Raw genomic sequence first — 22,198 nt, 5'->3', positions numbered from 1 at the left:
GCGCCCTTTGGATTTTCACGTCACTCTGCCTGTTAGTTTCTGTAACCTTGTCTGTCTTCCATAGGTGCAGTACTGTATATGGAAGATGGACAGGTGGAGAGGGGGGAGGAGGGCAGCAGTCAGAGCAGGGAGAGAGAGAGAGAGAGAGAGAGAGAGATGATGAAATCATTTCCATAGAGACACACATTGCTCTTGGGGGTCAATTTGTGCTTTAGCTGAGTAGCAGTTATGCAGAGTCAGTGGAAGAAGTACATCAACACAACAGGTTGCTGATGTACAGAGGAGGGGGGATCAATTAGCCTTATCTTCCAAACTGCTAGTGTTAATTCCAATGCAAAACCTACCAAGGGGCAGCAACAACAACAACAACAACAACAACAAGGTAGGCAGACAGAGTGATGACGTCATGAAATGGCCTGAGAAAAAATGCTCTTCTTCATACAAACAAACCGTTGTTTGCAGAAATATGTCTTCTAACAGCAGCAGTCGATCATGAAGCACTTACTGTAACGTGTTAAGGCTAGACAAGAGCACACTTTTATAATGTGAGCAGAACAATTTGGTCGTGTCGCCATCTCTCATACATTTATTAATAAATCTTGTTCCATAATTTTATGGGAACTGATAGATGATACAGGCGGAAGACAGTTTTGTTTGCCTTCACCGGTTGTACGCCATACATTGGATTCTTTTGTTGTTTTTTGGGGGGGAAGTTTCTGCCCTTCATTATGGCTTCCAAGGGTAAGTCAGACTCTTCTGATGTTTTTATGTCCTCGATCATGACGATAGCGTGTTAGCGTAGGTAACTGACATAGGTACTGATGTGCAAGATGTGAGTTCCCACTTACGGCAGAAGTTGAGTCAAGTTGCACAGTAGGAACGTATTCCCGCCTTAAGTCTAGGACCTGTGTACGCATGTCGGCCATGTCACTGGAGCCATTGTGCCCCACACACTCAAAGATGCTGGTTCTAAACCCATTGTTCAGATAACACTCTGGATGAATTTTATTATTAAAACGTATTACTTTTAATAGCTGATCTGTTCACAACAACAATCTAAACTATGGCACCTACAGTATACTGACACCTGCAAATAATGTGTACTTCAGTCACAATCTTTAAGTAGCAGCTTCATTTCCATCAGGATAACATACTGTATATTGTTGATAAAAAGCACACAACACCAGAAAGTTCCAACTGAAAGTGTGCAGAAATTGCCTCTTTGCACATAAATGTGTGTATACGTGTTCAGATTCCTGTTATACTGTAGTTTTATATAAAAAGGACTGTGTGCCGTGCTCTTTGCAGTGGTCTGGTAGTGCAGTAAAGGTCAGTGTTGAACACAGAAAGAAAAGGTCAGAAATCATGTTTAGTTTTCCCGGGGCCGGGAGGTAATTCCAGCCAGCAGATTGTGTTCAGATGAGTGAGCGAGCAGAGCAGGACAGACCAGTGGAGGAGACGATCATGCAAAGGAGAGCAAGGCGAGGACGGGCACACGCTTATCCCATCAGCAAATGTCTCTGAGCCGCTCCCCTGTCAGCATTGATAACTGCTCCTCCCTTATCACCACAACAATCACCTTGAGAAACAAACTTGTCTTCTTAAGAGAAGAGTGGAGACAGAGAAGAGACGGCCTTGGTGTGCATCTGGTGCTCTTTTCTCATCGCAGCAGCGCCACCTCTCTGGAGACCAAGTGACTGCAGATCACCTCAGTGCTCAGTTCTCAGGCTTTGGCCGTGTATTATGTCTCCTTAGAACTTGCTTTTGTACCTTTTTAAATTAAGTCTTTACACAACTAAATACATGCAGCCTAATGCAGTAGTTTTAATGCTATTTTGATAATTGCTGAAAAAATTAGATTAAAGTATTACATTTATGAAAATAAAAACATCGCTCTTTTTAGGTTTGTGATGGTGATGCTGATGTTGGTGATGATGATGAGTCAGAAGATGAAGCCAACATTAAAGTACTATAAAGTACTATTACTATTGTACTATTTTTCTCTCCTCACCAGAACACAAATCACAAAACACATCATCCAAACTTTACCACTGTTATCTTAAATACATTTATGCCTTAATTATTGTAAATGTATTACTTAATTACGCCCATCTTAGTCCAAACAAAAGTAAATCTGACAAAATGCAAAACTTAGTTTTGTGTCCTGGAAGTCACAATAGCTCTGTTTGATAATCTTACAATCATTCGTCTTGTTCTTTTGGCTGCTCCCTTCAGGGGTCACCACAGCAGATCATCTGCCTCCGTCTCACCCTGTCCCCAGCCTCTGCTCTCCTCTTGTCTAGCAACTAGATTCCTGACATCCATCCAAACCTTCTCCACCTCTCCTCTCCTACTTTATTTCCAAGCTGCTCCACCTTAACTGGCCATCTCATCTGCTCATTTATTATCCTGTCCACCTCAGTCACTCCCGGTGGGAAGCTAATACTATATAGTGTATATTTATACTATAATAAAACTTTAATTACAGATCTGGCCCGTAGGAGATTAGCAAAGATGGCTACCATTGATAGACTAGTGTTAATTGTATTTATTTTCCAGTGTCTTTTCTTTCTTCCGAACTAGCTTTGTATTTAAGGACGATACGTTAGAAAAGCATGGATACAGACCTGTGATGAACTTAACAAAAAATAACATGTCCTAAATTTGTAATGTGAAAATCTGTTTACATTGTAATTAGAGGTTAACATTAACATGCTGAGGTGACATGTCCTAGCGTTTGTATCCGTGGGGTGAGAAAATAATAGCAGAGACGAGCTTTTACTTGGGCTGCAGTGAGTCTCCTTTGGTGAACTCTGTGATTACAGTAGGGCTGGAGGGCGGTGGGCCAGGCCTCTGATTGGAGGACGGGGTCTGTGCCGCCTCTGCCAAATCATTGCAATCACTCGCTCGCTACTTGTCTTTCCTTTAATGACACTACTTTATAAAGAACTGTGCTCATCAAGCACAACTACCCTCTCACCCGTATCCCAAAAATCCACACAAACACACACACACATACCATCCTGCTCCTTGTACCAGTTCTCAGTACATCTTTAAAGAACTGGCACAGAATGAAGACTGGCTCAGCAGATCATAGAGTTAACTTCAACAACATTATGTAGGAGGATAAGAGAAATTTCAGAAAAGTCGATCATTAGTGTTCCATTTTTTTTAAAAAACATCCTTTTGAAGTTCTTCCCCGTGTTCTTTGACCTCTTCCTAGTACTAATCTCACTGCCTTTACTACATTAAGTAGGTTTACCGAGTAACCCCAAATAATACAATATTTTGTGTTTAAAAAAGGTTACTGTTCACCTGCACATATTTTGATGTTGACCTTTTTCACCCAGAGGTCCACAGAGGTACTGCATGATGATTATAACATCTTTGATTTTTTTTTATTTCCCATACACACCTGCATGAATCCAGCACATTATATGGCTAGCTTAGTATTAACAGTTAGTCTATACAAGACACAAGGCTTTGTTTGTTTAAAAAAATAATTTAAATGAATCCAGTCGCTCCATCTTTCCATCTGTTTCCTGGTCTTGGGCCTCGTCTTTCATGCTGTCCTCATTTTGCTTTCTGTCTTTCTGTCACTCCACTGCATTCATATAAACAGTGGTGGGCCGTGCATTTCACACCTGGGCCTTCAGTGATGTCCTACTTCAGTGATAGTCCGACTTCAATAAATACCTCTCATAATATCATAATTTAGGACACCACGTGACCACGGCCGGAGAAATTGTATACAGAACCACACTATAAGCACTACTGGGCATGGCATCACCTCAATTGTGTACGAAACGGGCTATTTTCTGACGCATTTAAAAAATCAATAAATCCGCAAGTAAATAAATAAAATGTTTGTACTCACCAAAACAGCTGTCCTCCAAAACACTGATTTCAGTTCCAACAATAAATCCCTTTCGCATCTGTTCGTTGAGCTGTGCATCCACTCGGGTGTCCCCAAAAGTTTTTAGAAGCACCGTAGCTTGCAAGTGTCCAGTCGTGCTTTGGTGTCTCACTGCTGCCTTAGTTAAGCAATTTAAGTTCGCAAATCGACGTTTTGCGCTCCTTCGACCATTGTGGAATAAAAAAGCGAGTAGATATTCGGTTGATCTGCGTCATCGTGGGAGTAATAGTCATGCAGTGTGTGAAAATACACTGCTATGTTGACGTTTTTGTTTTGTTGAAATTGTTGAATATGTTTGTTATTCTGACTTTAAGCTAAAAAAGAAATCAAAGCAGTGACAGACAGGCTAACACGGAGAAGCCCAGGAACTGTGCACGCCTGTCATGCAATTAGGGAACGCCAGAGCTGGTTCAGTAGACACTGTGGAGAGGTCCAAACACAGCTCACATGCCGTTTCTATCTCACCTGCTAATACGACAAATAGCGCTGAGAGCCCAGGCACTGTGACACACAGCCCAATGATTACCGATTTGCCTACTCTCCATTCAACGTCTCTCAACGCACGTGTCAGTCAAATGAGTGCACAGGTAATGGAGAGAGAGAGGAATTCATTCCAGGGCTGTGAAAGTGTAGCAGCCCAGAAGATTGGAGTAACCTTTGGTCGGTTCATGGAGGAAGAAGGAGTGTTTTGACGTAATAACAGAGCACGCTGGTGCGTGTGTGTCTCTAACCCTGACAAAGTGATTAGTGTTGATGTGGCCATGCACTCTCAGCCCTGGCCTCAACATGGTTCAAATTAACTTTGATTACTTTTGCTCCTTTTTGGAACATACCTACTATTTTTTTCTACTATCAAGTACCATTAATTATTTAATGATTTGTGATTATTTTATTAATAGTGACTTACACAGTGTAAATAAATCAAATTGCAAAGAATTTTAATTTACTCATATCAACCATTACTGGATCATTCTTTTTTCTTTTTTGAGTCAAAATGTAACAGACAAAAGTTCTGTTTTAATGAATCTGCTTGTTTATAGTCAGGCAAGTTGTGATAGAGCCTAACGCTTAAAAAAGTCCACAAAATGAAAGAAAGTCACAGACAAAGATTTTTTTGTTTTCTGCTGGCTTCTTCAATGTTAAAGGAAGACACATTATTTGCTGTTAATAAATAGTATTTTTCAGACCAATTAAGGGGAATTTGAATTTTCTACGACAAACCTGATCAACTCTTACGGCACATGGAACTATTAATTATCCATACCAACAATCCAATCCAATAATCCATTAATATTAAAATTGTCAGCATTTCAACGTTGTTATTATTGTCAACAAAAACAGTTAGATAAATACCAGCGTTAGCGTCTAATGTGTGTCCATTTAATGTGCTCTCTATTCCAACCTTTTAGTCTTTCTACATTTCCTTGGCCCCCTGTCATCCATTAGTCTGTCAGCTGAACTAACTTTGTCAGGGAGTTGTTGGCGAAACTGTCTCTGGACACAGAAGAGTATTTTCTAGACATCTCAGTTCTTTGGGGATTTTGGCCAGATCCAGTCACAGATCAATCCGATTGTCTCTTTACAACCAACTTGACAGGGAACCTACGTGAAGCCAAGTTTGCAGAGGAGACTAAAATAAATGAGAAGAAATGTTAAGATTAGAGAGAATGCAACAAAAAATCCTGCAGCTCCCCTTCTTTAAACGATGCCAGAACTCTCTGTACTTTAAGTCACGTGCACTGGAACGACCTTATAATTCTTTTCAATAAGTTACAAATTAGCATACTAAAAATAAAAAATGTAACACAGGACGGTCGGACTGTCTGAACTGTACAGAATTGCTGACCACAAATTGAAAAGACTACAATTACATTCTCATCACAGGCGGAAAATGTTTCATAAACCCATTCATAATCTACAATAAAGTCTCGTCTTTTAAGCTGAAACTATCCCTGTGTTCAGAACCAGCCTCTGCCTCTCTGTGGCTCAAAAGAAGCCTTCTAGAATGTCAATTTGTTTTACTAATTTATATTCCACTTAGAAATGACTTGAGCACATGTTTTAGAAAGAGAAAACAGAGACAAAGAACACATTTGTACAGTTTTATAGATCTTGCTTTATTTATCTTTGTATGGTATGGAGCCACTGTTCTATGTTATTTTTGTAGAGCTATATCTAAAAAAATAAAATAAAAGGTGCTTGGCCAAATGGACATCCATTCTCAATTAGCTGCCGACTTGGACTTGGACTAATGACAGAGGCGGTGCTGTGTTTTGATAAAGAGATATTCTTATCTTGAACGCATGTTATTGGCTGTGGAATAACCACAGCTGATAGAGATCTTCAGACACGTCTGTTTTCATTTATGAAATCACACATCCTTCTTCTGTTCTCAGTGTGCCCCCGCAGCAATAACCCTGTCACTAAATCTAAAACGAAACACATAATTGCTAGAAATATAAATAAACCCAATTTACTTCCTATTGATTTCCACCATGCAGGGAAGCAAACGGTTCCTGTGTCGTTCATGCGGAAGATATCGTTGGTCAACGTTGCCCTGCTTTAAAGCCACAGGAGGTTTTAGAGGAGCTTGGAAGGTGCAGAGGAAAAAAAAACTTTTAATATTAAGAAAATGGCTGGACTAGTTGAGAGACATCTGCCTGGTATTAATGTTATCAGGGAATCGGGGAGCAGTGCAGGCACAATGTGCTTTAGGGAAAGGTACGGCCCTCGACAGCTGCCTGCCAGGACTGCTGGCACACATTATGTGCTGAATTGGAAGCAGGGATTGATGGCTGAATATTATAGTGAAACCTTGAAGAACTGCTGAGAATTTTCCAGCCTGACTGGCGGAGTGCAGACGACTTGTGCAGAATGATTTGGCATCCTAATCTGATCAGGTCTCCTAATCTGCGGCATCTTAACTTAACAAGAGCAATCTGACAAGAGCGACTGTAGCCAATGACAGTAGGGACATGTTAAATCTTGGCCTATCAGATGGAGGACAGGAGGACGGTGTCTCTCAGCTGCATGGCAGCTGTAATGGTACCTGTACCAGTGGTGATATGGAGGTCAGGCACCAGGCTGGAGTTAGACATGCTCAAAATCTGGATCTCACTCCTCGTCAGCTCCGCCTCATACATGCCACTTATTTCCTTTCTCCCATTACCCGAATATTTTTAGCCTCCCGGCATGTAATTTTTGAATTATTCATTGAGAGGAAACATGGTGGTACAAATTTCTATTTTTTGCCATTAAGGTGTATTAAAATAGACAAAGTAGAGTGTGCGCCGTGGTATTTTTTGCCACCGTTATTATAGCTTACGTTTACTTTTCCGTGAAAGTATTTTCGTATTTGAATACGTTTGGGCCTAAGTAGCAGAGTTCGCACTCACACCCGTACACGATTGGATGAATAATTGAATACATTTAATTAATTTTACCCTCCTTGGTGCGACATCACACCTTATTTGTGCGTCTTTATGCAAATGTGCAGTGCATGTCAATGACTTTTCCCTCGTTATTGCACATGATAAAGTCCAATAATTGCTTTTTTTTTTACCCTTATCAAACGCCAACAAACTGCACAAAAAAAGAGAAACGGACAGAGAGAGCGCTTCATCTCAGCATGAAACGCACGTGACCTACAACTGCAGAGAGACGATGGAAAGCAACCGCACACAGGAAACAAAGAATTCTGTCAAAATCCGGTGTTATCTCAGCGGTGTGTCAGGGAAATCCTTTATGTGTTCATGTGAGTGTGTCAAGTTGCCTCGCCTTCTATCTGGATGACATTAATAAAAGGTGAAACAGGGAATATTTAAAGATCACAATATTTTACCCTTGATACTGATTCATGTTCTTACGCTGCTGGCGAGAGAGAGAGAGAGATAGATAGAGAGAGAGAGAGCTCTCCTAACAATTCTGATCGGCTCTGATCTGACATTGGGATTCAAAGCTACATTTTCTCACTTGTTACGTTTCTTTCCTTTCCATTCCCTTAGTGCTTCTTACTCCGCCACCTACCTCTGTCCACTCTGCCTGCCTGTCTGACTGCAGCAAAAAGGTTAAACGTAGCTCAGGGGAAGAGTTAGTATCTCCACAACATGGCCCACCCTGTGATCTGGCTCTCTCCAGATGTCGTTCGACTCCTGTTTTACTTCAGAGTTTTAAACCGTAGACAAGAGAAAAAGGAATAAACAGATGAACTGCTGGTCGTTACAGTTATAGTCAAAGGGAAGGCCAACACCAACGTGAATGCAAATTTGAAGAAGTAGTTCATAAGTACTGTATATATGAGAAGTAAAATGTACTGTATATTGCATATACATATTGCAGTTCTATATAAATGAAGCTTCTTTATAACATCAGTAGTATCTTACCTGTGGTACTACTTGATTCCCTATAAATTAGGGCCACACTGTAGCCATAACTTTAAAATCAGTTAAATTTTTGTGATACAAGGCCCCCTGCTGGTCACAGTATCATCCGCAGAGGTGTGCCACAACTGTGTGGGACAAGGGGCAAACATGGTGTCATGCAAACTACCAGCCCACTTATACTGCTGATGCACCACCCGCGTAGGTCACATGACACTGCCAGCAAACACAAGACTCTCCCAAACTGCAGATTGATGGAGTATTGTTGACTACAGTATATGACATTTACTACAAACAGTGAGAGATTTGTAGTACAGTAGACTGTGAACCACTGTGTCTGGGTTTTCAGCATCTCAAAAAGTCGTTAAATCAGAATTAAAGGCAGAATTTTACTTTATTTACTATCAGTCATTTTCACTGACCTTTGACCTGGCTTTGACACTCGTCGGCCACCATTGGACAGTGGGTATGATTTCCTGCCACACATTCGCTGCAGGTTTGATTCCTCCTGCCGCTCCAACTCACAGCTTCAGTGGGCAATGATACAGAAAGAACGACATATGGATCAAGAACTTTTCAAAACGACTTCAAAGACGACCCGTGTGTTGACCTCCAGTGAAGGAAACACTGAATAATCCTATAGATACGTGTTAAAGAAACCTGGTTGAAAAGCAGTAAAAACTGCTTTATTTTTTTACTGTCAGTGTTGTTGATGTTGATCCACCCTAAATATTGTACTCTACTCCAGTGCAGTGTGTGCATGACTGTGTCCCTGTATTGTATGCCTGGCTGTGTGGGGCTGAATGGCACCTTTCAGAGTGGGGGTGAGACCATGTGTCGGCAATGGCTGCTTTGGAGAGAGGCAGGAGGGCCCAGCTGGTTGAGGGAGAAGAGCTCTGTGACGAGCCAAGGCAGCCTCGGAGCCTGCCAAGCAATCTGACAAAATGAACACTCAAACACACACATGTACACACACACTTATATGGTAGATGGTTAGGAGTATGAACAGAAAGAACGCCAGTGAACCACATCCTATACCTGTGCAGTGTGAATGATTGATTTTGTTCCCAGAGTGGTTTGGCTCTGTCTTGGTATCATGCCAGAGTGAGATCTAGCACAAACATAAACACAACATGCAGAGAACACACATCGGGTTCTCCTGTTAACACGGAGACACTGCTGTGTGTTTCCACAGAGCTTACAAAGATTCAATCATTTCTGTTGAGCCTACAGCCAGGATTTGGTGCTGATTGCAACATACTTTGAACAAAACGGTCCAATATCCTTCATGCAACGTGCAGAAAAAAGAAAAAAAAAATCTTTATTTGTTGGCAGCCAGGTGCTGGCCCTGCAAATTATACATGACCACAGGTCCTATTGATTCTCTGTTGTTTTTCTCTGTCTGATAACACATTGTTAAAGGAAAGTTGGTCCAGCAGACCCCGACAAATTGTTTTGTAAACACACAGGAAAAGAGCAGCCCAGAAGCTGTCATATGTAACAAAATGAATTTTACCAGCCAGTAATTTTATATTTCACTCTAACTCAATTGGACTTTTCCCTGTATTTCACAAAGTGTTATAGAAAAGATCGGAAATGTGTTTAACTTTAAATAAAAGTTTAAGCCTAGTGTTGCAGTGCTTTTCATTTAGTACTGTTGCCATTTTGACTTCCTACTCAGTGGTTGTAAAATCCCATGCCACTTGGAATGTTTTTTGTTGACTCACCAATACTGCAGATGCCCAGTTTTTAAGGCATGGAGAAACACATTATATTTTACAGTCATTTTTTAGCACCCGTAATGTTAGGATTGTATCCATCAAATCTTCCACAGAAAGAAAAAAAGAAAGCTGAAACAACACACACACACACACACACATATATACATGTTTTTTTTTCACATTTATTTCTCTTGGGTTGTAGCAGCTCTATTTATTCTTCCCTCCATCTCACCATACGGTCCACTGGGTCTCTAGTGAAATCTGAAGTGTATCTCTAAATGGTGTGCAAGTGCTGCAAGACTCGCACAAATTAGCTGTGTTAAAGTATATGTATGCTGTCGATGGAGGAAAGACTCACTGGAGGCTCTGTGCTGCTTATCTGAACAGCACAAACGTGAACAGAATGATGAGGCGGGCCAACAATTTTCACTTGTTATTTATACGACGGTTTCTGTCTTAGCGGAGAGGCTAAAGTGCAGGCCTGACCAGAGGCTGTGTGTGAGTGGAAGGACGACAGAGAGAAACAAGAAATTTTCATTCTAAACAAATTGGTTTGGAGTCAGAGACTGAGCTTTTCCCCTCATTTAGTACTAGGTGTCAGAACTGGGGGGAAAAAAATTGCAGTGGCGCTAACTCCTTACCCATAAACCCATGAAAGGACCTAACAACGTGTGATCCCCAGCTTCTCCATTAGAGCGCCAGCTTGGCATTCGTGGAGAGTAATTGGCAAGATGGAGGTTCAGAAGGCTTAGCAACCTTGCTGGCACAACCGGGCTGTCTGTCCCCATCCCTGAGTTGCAGCTCTACTAGACATGAGCGGAGCCAGCTCAACCGCTGCCATGTTGCCTTCAAAGCCCGCGGAGATGCATCGGTGGCAGCTGCTGTTTTCTCAGGGGAGCTACAGGAATTCAGAGCCCCTGGTCATTAGTGAGAACCCATGTGCTGGGACAACTCTGGGTCTCAGGCAGCTGGGAGACCTCTATCACCCCGCTTCCATTCAGACCTGCACCCCTGTATTAGTATTATTTTTTTTTTTGTTATCTCTGCCAAAATAAATTCTCTATTCTCAGACTTCCTGGCTTATTGTAAGAAAGGCACAGTCCCAGGTGTAGGAGGGAAGAGAGGGAACGACTCTGGAGGAATGGTGTTTATGGAAAACACACACGGAAAAGGTTTTGGAAAGGTTTGGAATGCAAAACAGGTGGAAGTGGATACAGTGAAGATGACTTTGGAAGTATGCTGTTGTCTTTGAAGTATTGTGAATATTTACAAAGTGTCAAGTGTACTGTGTTAAGTTTCAGTTTTTATTTTTATGGAGTTTTTCATCACTTCCTCCGCAGACAAACACAAATTCAGGAGAATAACAACAATTAGTTTGGCCTCTTTAACCCGTGTTCCAGAAACAGTTAGTGACACGCCGCTTGATTTAGTCTGTTTTTTAGTCTGTTCTCCCTAGTTGAAAACAGTTGATTTCATAGGAAGCTTGAACTCGGTGCAGTCTAGTCACAATTATACAAACGTGCCGAGCTGGGCCACACGGAATTTCCATTTTAAACATTTTATTTGAAGGCTGAGTTATTTTTTTGTTTGTTTAAAATAAAAACAACAAAATGATATCAATACCTGAATGTCACAGTACTATTTGGAATGTACATAACATTACATTTAAAATCTTTTTTTTTTTTTGTCATATGAACTTTAACCTGACAGATTAGAATGTGCTCTCCTTTTCAGGCGCTCTGTGTTGTGTACTGCTCGTGTGTGTGTGTGTTCGTTTGTTGCAGCTGACTTTGTGAGTCGCTGACATTTGGTGTGTTCTGAGATGTGTGTCTCTGCTGAGTTGTCAAGGGGGGAGCATGCCTGTACATCAGTGTGTGAACGAAGAACATCTGGATGAGCCCCGGCCCCACACAGGTCCGCACCACAATCACTGCTCCTCATGAAATGCTGTTTCTGAATTTTATTATGGCCGTATTCCTACCTTGAAAATACAAGGTGCATCCATAATACATGCTCCTCTTCATTGTTTATGGATAAGGCAGGGGGAAAAAAAGCCAAGCTGGTGAATGTAAGGTGGCACACACGAGGGGTGAAAAAGTATCAAGGGCAACAGAGGCAAAACTTCTGTTTGAAGTGCACCTTTACATAGGAAACAGCTGAGCAGTATTCATTAAAAAAATAAAGAAATTCAACAATATTAAAACAAAAGTCATATTATTACTGTTTTATATCACAGGTGACTCAGTAGCGGCCTGATACTACTACGCTCAAATACTTTTCTTACTCAGTGTCTCCCTGTCTTCATTGATAGTCTACAACAATGTCAGCAAACAAAAACAAAGGAGTTGGACTTACACCCATAATCCACTGGATGCGTTACAGCTACGTTGCGTTGCGGTTACTGCTGCATTTAACCGCCATTTCAATCAGTGACAGATATTCCACCGACTGTGGCTCAGCTGCGGCAGCCAAAGAGCCCTCATCTCTCAATCATCTTTGGAAGAGTTTTTGTATATATAGTATGTACTCTCAATCATCTTTGGAAGAGTTTTTGAAAGTAAACCTGAAGAGGAAAGACAGAACTGAATAAATGATCATGTTGCATTCAGAGCTGGAAGGATTTAATTAAAACACGTCATTGAACTAAATGACTGAACAGGTGAGAGAGGCGTGCTACGAAGATATACAATTATAACATGCATCATTTCAACAAGAGAGCCACGAATGTAGGGATTTGTAATTACTCTTTTCCACAAATCTGCTCAGCAAAGATTTAGGTTTATGAATTTATGAAGATAAAAATGAATGTTTGTTTTTTTAAAAAGCATTAATTTGCTCAGTCTGACTTCACTGCTGATGAACAGTATGTGTGACTTTGCACAGGCCCCGGAGCCGCGTATTTTGAACCATTACTTCTCGGCGATGTTCCTGTGATATAGTGATTTCACCAAACACTTTGCCTGACAAGCATAAATGGACTTAATAGCAGTGAGGTGTGCACAACGTGTTTATTTTAATTACAATGTAACACTGAAACTGCAGCGTGTGCAATTTGAATTAAGTCCATTATTTATATTTGGTAAACAATTTCTGCCCCTATCAAAAAAAAAACAAAAAAAAAACGATGATCAATGTGGCCGCTGTATGTAATTAAACATAAAGGTCTTAGTGTAAAGCTTCTGCTGTGCTCACAACATTAAGCCTTCTGTAATAAACTGCTGCATCCAACTCTGTGCACATACCCAGGAGAGAACATTTACTTTATTCTCCCCCTGCATTTTCCTCTGTTGGCTTTGCATGCATTGTTAAATGGGACTGATGGAGGCACCCTGGCCATTACTCACTGCATTGCCTGGCTAATTTCTGTGCTCTTACAAGTACAAAGATGTCAAGCAGGAGCAGCAGGCTTACCTTGGCTTCCCCTGAGACTATTAATCCTTTGGCTGGTGTCGTCCCTGCGTGCACCGACTCACCTGGTTCACAGCTCTGCAAGTAAACTGCTGTTTCCAGTCTTTTCCTCCAACTATCTCTTTTTTTTTTCTTTCCGACGAAGCTCTCATCACCAACAAATCTAATTGCAATTGACATACAGCCGGCACCTGGCTTCTGGGAGTGAGAATTCCAGTATTTGTGGCAAACGCTCTGTGTGTTTGTGTGTATATCTGTGTGCATACATCTTTCCACATTCTATTTAAAGGACACTACGTCTTTTAAATAGAATGTGGAAAGATGTTGAGGAGAAAAAGCTAAAGAGGATAAAAACCGAATCGATTTCTTGCAGAACTTCACGATGTCACGATGACCTTCACACTGGAGCTTTGTTTTTGAATGATGTGCAGAAGTCACTGGAAATGGGGAAAACTCAAACTTTGAAATCACACATGCGTTTGAATTGCAATTTCTCAGTCGTGCAGACACGTCCTACTTTTCCACAACTTCCAAACATCATCAGTGTGTGTTTTCTTTCTTAATGAAAGCTCTGTAGAGGTGAAAGAAAATACATGTTTTTACTGGTTTGAAGGAAAAGCATTAAGTGAGAATCATACTTCTACTATACACTAATACAGGGGTGTCAAACACGCTTGATGAATTTGAAAATTAAAGGACATGCACAAACGCTTTATGTCCGTGATGTTTTTTCACATATTTCATTAAATATGAATATTTTCTAATAAGCTTGTACTTTGGCATGGAAACAAATGGGAAAAATGGACTTATTGTTTTTTGATGGTTAATTATGTTCTAATTGTACTGGTCCAACATGAGTTTGACATCCTTGCACTAATGGAGCGAGGTAGGGTCTTATTCCTGAGCATTCAACACTAACACATTTACTTCTGTGTGTACCATGTTTCTAGTGACTCAGTGAATCAAACACTAACAGCCACTTCACAACCATTCAGAACATTTGGCTTTTTTTACACTCTGAGCCGAAAACTCCTTAAATCAAAGTCACTGCATCTGTTTTTTTGTTGTTTTTTTTTGGTGAGCCGTTGGGAACGACGGCCGCTCAGAATGTAGAGCAATGAAAACTGGAAGATGGTTTGGATTGGAATCTTCATCGAAATTTCAGTGAATCACAGTGTTAACCGTAAACTTCAAACGGTCAATTCTTATTTTTTATTATCTGGTAACCTAATGGCAAATGTAATGAATGGAAATGGCAGTTGAAGATAGGCCTGTAATTTGACTAGAAATCCATTTACTTACGTACGGCGATAGACTGTGTGTGCTCTGAATCTTAAGCTTTTTCACAGTATATTCACCCGCAGCTCTATGAAGTAACAGAGGTGATGGTGTTTGGTATCGACAGAGGATGAGACAGGTGGACAGTAGATTACCTTTGCAAAGTTGGGGGGGGGGGGCAGCTTATAATGATCCAGGATGTTCCCAGGAAAGGTCAGCTGAAATTGCAACAAGCGTAATTAGTAGCTTATCAATAATGCATTCAAGAGTTCAGTGGGTATGCAGTCTGTGTGTGAGTGTGTGAGAAAGGGTATGCATGCATGCATGGCTTGGCAGGTGTGTGTGAGTGTGTGCACCTACACACCGGTGAGTACCCTGGGATGACCAGCGAGAGATCTCCTCCTGACATTCATTAGCATAAAAACACCTAGATGCTGCTCTGGGGAGCTGCTAAGCATTAGCATGCAGATCCCTACTAACAAGCTAAGCATTGGCCTACAATAGTGTTGATGCAACTGCTTTACAGGCTGATGGAAAACTTCAAGAGACACATCGATCACTGGGGCAATTATTGTCGATCACAGTGTCATAATTAGAGGCCAGAATTAGGGTGGGGGTGAGTTCATTGTGCTTTTAAAAAAATATATACATCAATGTTTGAGGTTGAAACATATCCCTAGAGATTTTGTTAAACTGTATAATGCTAGTTCAAAAATCTAGTACCAATTGTTTGTCCCATTCCTCAATGATTTACTAAAGCCGTTAGCTATTGGGCATTTTTATCCAGGCTCATCATATCAGCCTTGTTCCAATGTTATCATATGAGGTCGAGTCTGAGGATTGCTGCAACTTCGATACCAATTCTGCAGTTTGGAGCTTCTGCTGATACTATCATCAAACCACTACCTTCTCTTCTCCTCCATCATGCCAAGGTGGCATGGCTCAGCTGTTGGATCAGATTGGCTATAGTTGTTTTTTTCAACATCCGATCATGACTTTTTGACCAATATCTTAGCAAAACGGATCCTAAGTTCCAGATCGAGCCATCCCTTGTGAAAACTAGTATAAGCAAAGTCATTTAACGTCCGAATTACCGCTTTTTTCGGGCCCCTTTTCACATTAAGGGCCAAAAAATGACGTAAAAAAAATCACGTCTTCTTATTTCCACATCCTCTGGTGGACTTGAGGTAGAGATTACCTTCCTTACAGCAATTGACACATTTGAGCTAACCAGTGTGATGAAGAGGGAGAACTGTCAGATGCATGTATGGGCTGAGGATGAGAGCTCAGGCGTCAAGTGGACCTCTGGGAGTGTGCAGGTGCAGGGGTGTGTGTGTGTGTATAAATATACGCGCGTGATGTAACGATCCCAGGGTTTTTGGCCCCCGCCTGTTGATAAGTTGCTGCAGACCACATGAACAGAGAAACGGGAAGCGAGCGGGATGAATGTGATTGGATTGCCGGCCGAGTGCAGCCTAACCCATCTGTCTCAGAGTCTGCCATCCCATCTCACAGGCGGCAGGAGGTAATTGGGTTCATTGTTCTCACCACAGGATCCACCGGATTGAAAGCTTCATTATCTGGATAACCATGAATGTAAATGAACCACACATATGCAGTGGGGGTAATAGGAAAAAATAGATCATTGCTTGGCACAACCAAAACACAGAGAGCGTCTCCAAACACACGCGGTGCTCACACATATTTCTCTTGAGGGGAACGGCACGCAGAAATGCACGGACATGCAAATGTGACTGCAGAATTGTTTTACAATCCTCTACTGTACACTTCTGAATCAGCATTCAACGTTAGGTCGACCAGTTTTGGTCTGTGGACCTCACTTTGACGACGCAGCCTGTCTTCAGACAGACAATACATTAGCACTGTACTGATTCAATGTGTCTGTCCAAAACACTTTGGACAGACCAGGCCTGTGCACGCCCAACATGGGAAGTAAAAGTGAAACCTGAACTACATTCAAATGGGGCGGACCGGTACAATCATAAGATAATTACCTATAACTAACAATAACTCCATATTTGTCCCATTTGTTTTTATGCAAAGAAGTACAAGTGTATTCGAAAATATTCATGTTGAATTAAACATTTGAAAACCATCACAAACATGAAGTGTTTGTGATGGTTTTTAATTTCACAATTCATCAAGCGGCCCGGATTGAACCCCTAGTGGATGAATTTTGGCCCACAGACTTTACACAATTTTACAAAAGCGAAGCCTTTGCCAGCTGCAGACGAAGAGAGGACCACGATGGAACTTCACCCGAGTTGTATTGTTAATCAGTAATTAATTGCTGACTCTATCAGCAGTTATGGTAACTGCAATTTGAGTGTGTGGGGAGATTGGAAAAGATGGGCCTGGGCTGTGGCCAAACATGAGTTAAAACAGCTGCTGTTAATTTCATTGGATGTTCGACCTCTTCCTCAGCAGCCAGGGGTCCAGTTTTTATTTGAAAAGATGAGTGTCCGCTTGACTGTAATGGTACCTGCGCAGGCATATGAAAATCCAATAAAACGTCTTTGTGCTGAGACAAAACTGCACGACAGGGAGAGAAATGTTACGGTGCGTGGTCCGAATCAGAGAGCGGAAGGTAAAGAAAAAGCGAGAGATGCAGGGAACCAAAGTGCCGTCCTTACAGACCGCGGCGTGCTGTGCCTCTCGGTTTGTTGTGGGGCCCTGTCAGATTGTGTTTACTTTCCTGAAGGACGTTTCACCTCTGGAAGCCTGGGAATGAATGGAGAACTCATTTCTCCAACAGAGTCTAGTCAATCACTCGGCATTTATTCTCCTCTCTCACAGTGACCTCTCCGCAGCCGGGCGAACAATGGCACCCCGGAAAACTGCAGATGAGTTTGACTCAAAGCAAGGCCTTATATACTGGGCACATCAATACTTTTAAAAGCTCAGTGGAATCAAAGAAAGAACATTAGACAGAGGCTGCCGGGACTTTTCTTTGTGAGTGTGTGTGTGTGTGTGTGTGTGTAGACAGCATTACACAGTTTGACCACATTTTACTGTGTGCTGTGCCCCCACACACTGTAGTGAACATGCTATTACAAGCAATCAGTGTTTTTAGCGAGGCTGTGAATCAGCACTCGGCGCAGACCGAGTCAGAAACGCACGATCTGAAGGAGTTCTGTAGCTTTTGTGCGGCTGCATAGTTAATGTCATGACTTGGGTCTGGCAGATGGCAGAAACAGTTAGGGATCTCATTAGGTCAACCAAGCGTCTATGCACCGTTGCAGAACCTTTCATTAAAGTTCCATTACTGGATTACTGCTATCTCCCAATATTGGTCAAAGTCAAGAGAGGGTAGAGCAAAGAGTGTTGCATCTGTTCAATGCTGAGAGATTAAAAATGTTTGCGTCTAATCGAGACAGACGGGGGGGGGGATAAAAGTCGCCATGTATGAAGGCTCACAGAAACAGGCAGTCTGTTAACTCCGCTCTTTATTTGAATTTGCTCCACAATGTATCTGCGCGTGCGAACGTGTGTGTGTGTGTGATGAATAATGATGTATCCATGCTGAGCACAGCAAACAGGATTGTGACGGTCACGGAGCACAGTTTGTACATTTTCCTCTGCGATTCAATTGAACTGTTTGGCTGAAAATACAACAACGTTGAGGAACCAAAAAATAAAGAAAAGGGGAAAAAGAAAAAAAAAACACCAATTATTGACAGTTAATAGTAAGAGGATGGGTTTTTTTTTCTTCTCAGGGTGAAGGTTCAGAGTGCATTTATGTTTACACTCGCTCTGTTTGTACTATCCTTAATGACACAGTGGCTAAATGGACCATAGAGAGATTTGATTAGCAGAACCATACAGCATGGCAGCCCTCAAGTCAGTGAGGATGTTTTATGGCTTTTAAAAGGACATTTGAAATGAATTTCCAAATTTGCTTTAAGGCAAAGGGCTAATCACAGCAAGCAGTCTTCTTGTGAATCATATTATCCACTGCAGAATTGCTGGCTGGCAGCAGCCATTACAAAGACAGGCTCTCTGTGGAAAGGATTGGGTTTTTGACAAAAGCAAAAGACACAGCAGACTGAAGCAGTGCTCATAAAAGACACATTCCCACTGCCGTGTGAAGGAACCATTATGTTTAATGTTTATAGGTGCTATTTTAAAAAAAGAAGAGACGGGACACGGGAAGTTGGTGAAATTTGAATTTCTCTCTGTTTGTCGTCTTTCGTCTCTGCAGTGAATGCCACAGATTTTCTCGAAATTGCGAAAAATTGGCTGGGTATGTCGCTTCGGACGTCGAGTTTCGCCTGTTCAGACGCCACATACGTGTGCACCGTGATGAGTTTTACAGCATGGACTTAATAAATAATACATTTATTATTATTATTATTATTATTATAAGTCTATGTAGTCTACAGGAGACTGGGGTGAAGGACCAATATCAACAACCTCCGTCAGGAGGCATGATCAAAGAGACAAGTTTTAAATTTCAAAGGCAGAACCCTGTTTATATTTTGCTCAGGCAGATGTAGGTTAACTTGAGTTTGGTTTGTGAGCATAACAGATTGACACCTCAGGAAAGCAATTGGACGAACCATTATCCACAGTTTTTTTGGTTGGGAGGCACTGAGGTCCGTGCTCACATCTCTAGAGTCGATGTCTTGCAGGAATCTTCAGGACAGACAACCAAGCTATTTACAGGCCATGCAGCAGCTTCAGAAGTAGCTTGTAGCCTCAGGCTGGAAAATACTTGAAAATAAGCTCGTGGTCTCTTTGATGTGTGTGTGCACCAAATCTAAAGGTATTTTAAGAAGTGCTGCCTTTGAGCTAAGGACAACTCTAAATTGTCTCAGAGCTGAAGATAGCTAGAGTGGGAGAGAAGGTTAACATGGTGCGAATCTCTATACAGTATTTTTTTTTTGGATTGCATTACATTTGCTTGTGGATCGAATTATTACTAATTAGGTTTCCTGGAGCATCAAAGGGTTTATTGTTCATCTTCTGTCCTATTTTACTATTGATTATTCTGGTGGAAATTCAGTGAGGTTTTCACGATCTGTTGAATCTCAACTGTTTCTTATCGGTGCCAATGATAACCAGTGCAATATCAACACACAGCTCCAGTCATATTTTCGAAAAAAAGGTGGAAGGAAGGAAGTAAAAAATACAGTGGAGTAGAAGAGTGTTTCAAAGACGAAGCAGCGCTGGTTTGTCAGATGTGTGTGTGGTCTTAGCAGCAGCTGTTAAAGAAGAAAATGTTACATTGAACTGTAAAAGTAAAAGTAAAAAAAAAACCTCCAGACATCACCATAGCAGAACTAAGTCTTTGGAGAATCCCAGGAGGTCTGAATAGCACACAACAGCTAAAAAGACTTCAATTTTGAAATGGGTGGTTCCTAAACTGCTGTTACCATGGCTTTCAAGTTTTCATCTGACTGAAAAAAAAAATAATAAAATGAAAGCAATATGTCACAATCCCTGGACTCTGAAAGCCTTTCTCTGCCAAGAGTAAAGGGAAAGGACTATTTGCTTCCAGAGACTACATGCTTTGAAAGTTCTTGGGCATTTTCCTTTTCTCTCCTCTGTAGTCCCTCACCTTGGCCGACTTTTCACAGATTCATGTTTAACAAACACCCAATTTTGTTCTTTACAATACACACAGAACCCATTCATTTCCAAATTTAGGTCGGAGTAAGAACATGCTTTGAAGGTGAAAGGTAACGACGAACTGGCGGAGGCGGAGTTTGCGGGGGCGGCACTGCCGTTAAAATGCCCCCCATACTGAGCCCGACACTAAAGTCAAACTCCGCCTATGTTTTTAATCCTGGATACACAGTTGATGTTGGGCGTTAAGATAAGCAGCCCAGAGGTTCTGGGCAGACTGTGTGATAAGATCAAGTTTATCTTACGACACCATCACCAACTTATAATGTATTAACCTGGTACTAATGCCAGAGTGAAACATAAGAAGTCAATGAATCCGTCGGGTTGCAAAAGTAAAGTTGGAAACAGTCAGAAGTCTCTGTTTGATGGTCACATGTGCCTGAAAAAATCTATAAGTGTGAAGCTTGTTAGCACTGTCACCCTTTCTCACAGATCTCCCCCTAAGTCGTCCAGAAAGTCACACGGAGGGGAAGGGGCAAGCCCCCTTCCCCTCCGTGTGACTTTCTGTCCTATTTGTGGAGATGCACTTCTCACCTACCACACTACTGCTAAATGGTCACATTGTTTTGGTTGATAATTATTATTAAAAAAATGTCCAAATTAGTCATTTGCAGTTTGAAAGGGTAGATATTAAAATCTGTTCTAACAACAAAGCAGAAAATAAAATACTTTCTCCGTGTTACATTTCTGTCAGATGTGATTGTGTGTCAGCCCCAGAGGGTAGAGCCTCCATCAGTGGCTGCCATGGAGACAGAAGACCTTTATTCCCTGGTTGTTGATACACCTTTATCCTTGGTGTCTATGTGTGGATAAGGTATAGCAAATTCCTCTGTGATCAGTGGAGGCACCAGCTCAGAGCTCTGGAACCAACTCTGATCGAGGACTTCATGTCTTTGTAGTTCTTAACTACAGTACAAATACTTGATCATAACTCTTTATTACTTATGGCATTGGTGTTAAATGGTCTGTTGCCACATAATGGAAAGATGTATTTTCTACATTTTATCTCTTCTTTGCTTAAGTATGTGTTTCTTCTTGGGCTCGAACCCTAGACCTTCTGTGTGTAAGGAGGCTGATATGAAATTCCCGCTCTTTTGAGTTGTTTTTATAAACAAACTCTATCAGACTTCAACAGCTTAAATATCAATATATATGTCACGTAAGACATGTAAAACGTCTTAGGTGAAACGGGTGGACTACTTTGAGGCGGTGGATGTGGACAACCGCAGTCGTGACACAGTGGTCATAAGCTCCCAGTCATTATTGTCATAAAGGGTTCGATGTCAGTGAGGCAGTGCTGCTGCACAACCGTGTTGTCACTTCTGAAACTTTAGGAAAGTTTCATAAAACAAATAGCTTTAGTTATCATCAGTTTAACTGAGTTTGCTCTGCAGGATTTCTTTTTCTCTATTTATAGACACTCAGTATCATAGCAACCATAGCTATGGGAATGGGAACCTGTGGAGAGGTCACTATGATGGTCTGCACTTGGCCCTTTTGTACAAAAGCCTGCACATTGATTTTTCTTTCTAATTCAACCTCTGCCCCTCCCCTCCCCCCGCCCCCGCCCCAGCTGTGTATACGGTCACGTAATAATCTCTGACCTTGCATTCATTTTCAAGATGTAAGACAGATATATTTAAAAACAACCATCAGGCAGTAATGTAATGATTGAAACTTACAAACTGAATGTGAATTAATCACGATTAATCACAGTTAAGTAGTTTCACGACTAATCGTGATTAATAATACACAACTAATTTTTGGGGCTAATTCAACATTCCTGTGTGACCATGAACTTTTTTCCTCCAGCTGGTAGATGTATGAATCAAAATGGTGGAATTATT

At 41.4% G+C, this 22,198-nt stretch overlaps 1 protein-coding gene and 1 long non-coding RNA gene across 8 annotated transcripts in view; one reads left to right on the top strand and one right to left on the bottom strand.

Moving 5' to 3' along the window:
• Window positions 1-22,198, top strand: part of celf5a (cugbp, Elav-like family member 5a) — a 156,999-nt gene that overhangs the window by 88,662 nt on the left and 46,139 nt on the right. The gene's annotated exons all lie outside the window — the stretch shown is intronic.
• Window positions 14,169-22,198, bottom strand: part of LOC103399924 (uncharacterized) — a 45,620-nt gene continuing 37,590 nt past the window's right edge. The window contains exon 5 of the long non-coding RNA XR_523733.3: window positions 14,169-14,920. This is a non-coding gene — a long non-coding RNA (uncharacterized LOC103399924). The remainder of the gene's footprint in view (window positions 14,921-22,198) is intronic.

The sequence above is a fragment of the Cynoglossus semilaevis genome, chromosome 2 (genome assembly GCF_000523025.1).
Source record: "Cynoglossus semilaevis isolate Cse_v1.0 chromosome 2, Cse_v1.0, whole genome shotgun sequence".
Classification (NCBI taxonomy): domain Eukaryota; kingdom Metazoa; phylum Chordata; class Actinopteri; order Pleuronectiformes; family Cynoglossidae; genus Cynoglossus; species Cynoglossus semilaevis.
The sequence above is the reverse complement of the archived record's forward strand: the minus strand, read 5'-3'. Positions and strand labels throughout refer to the sequence as shown.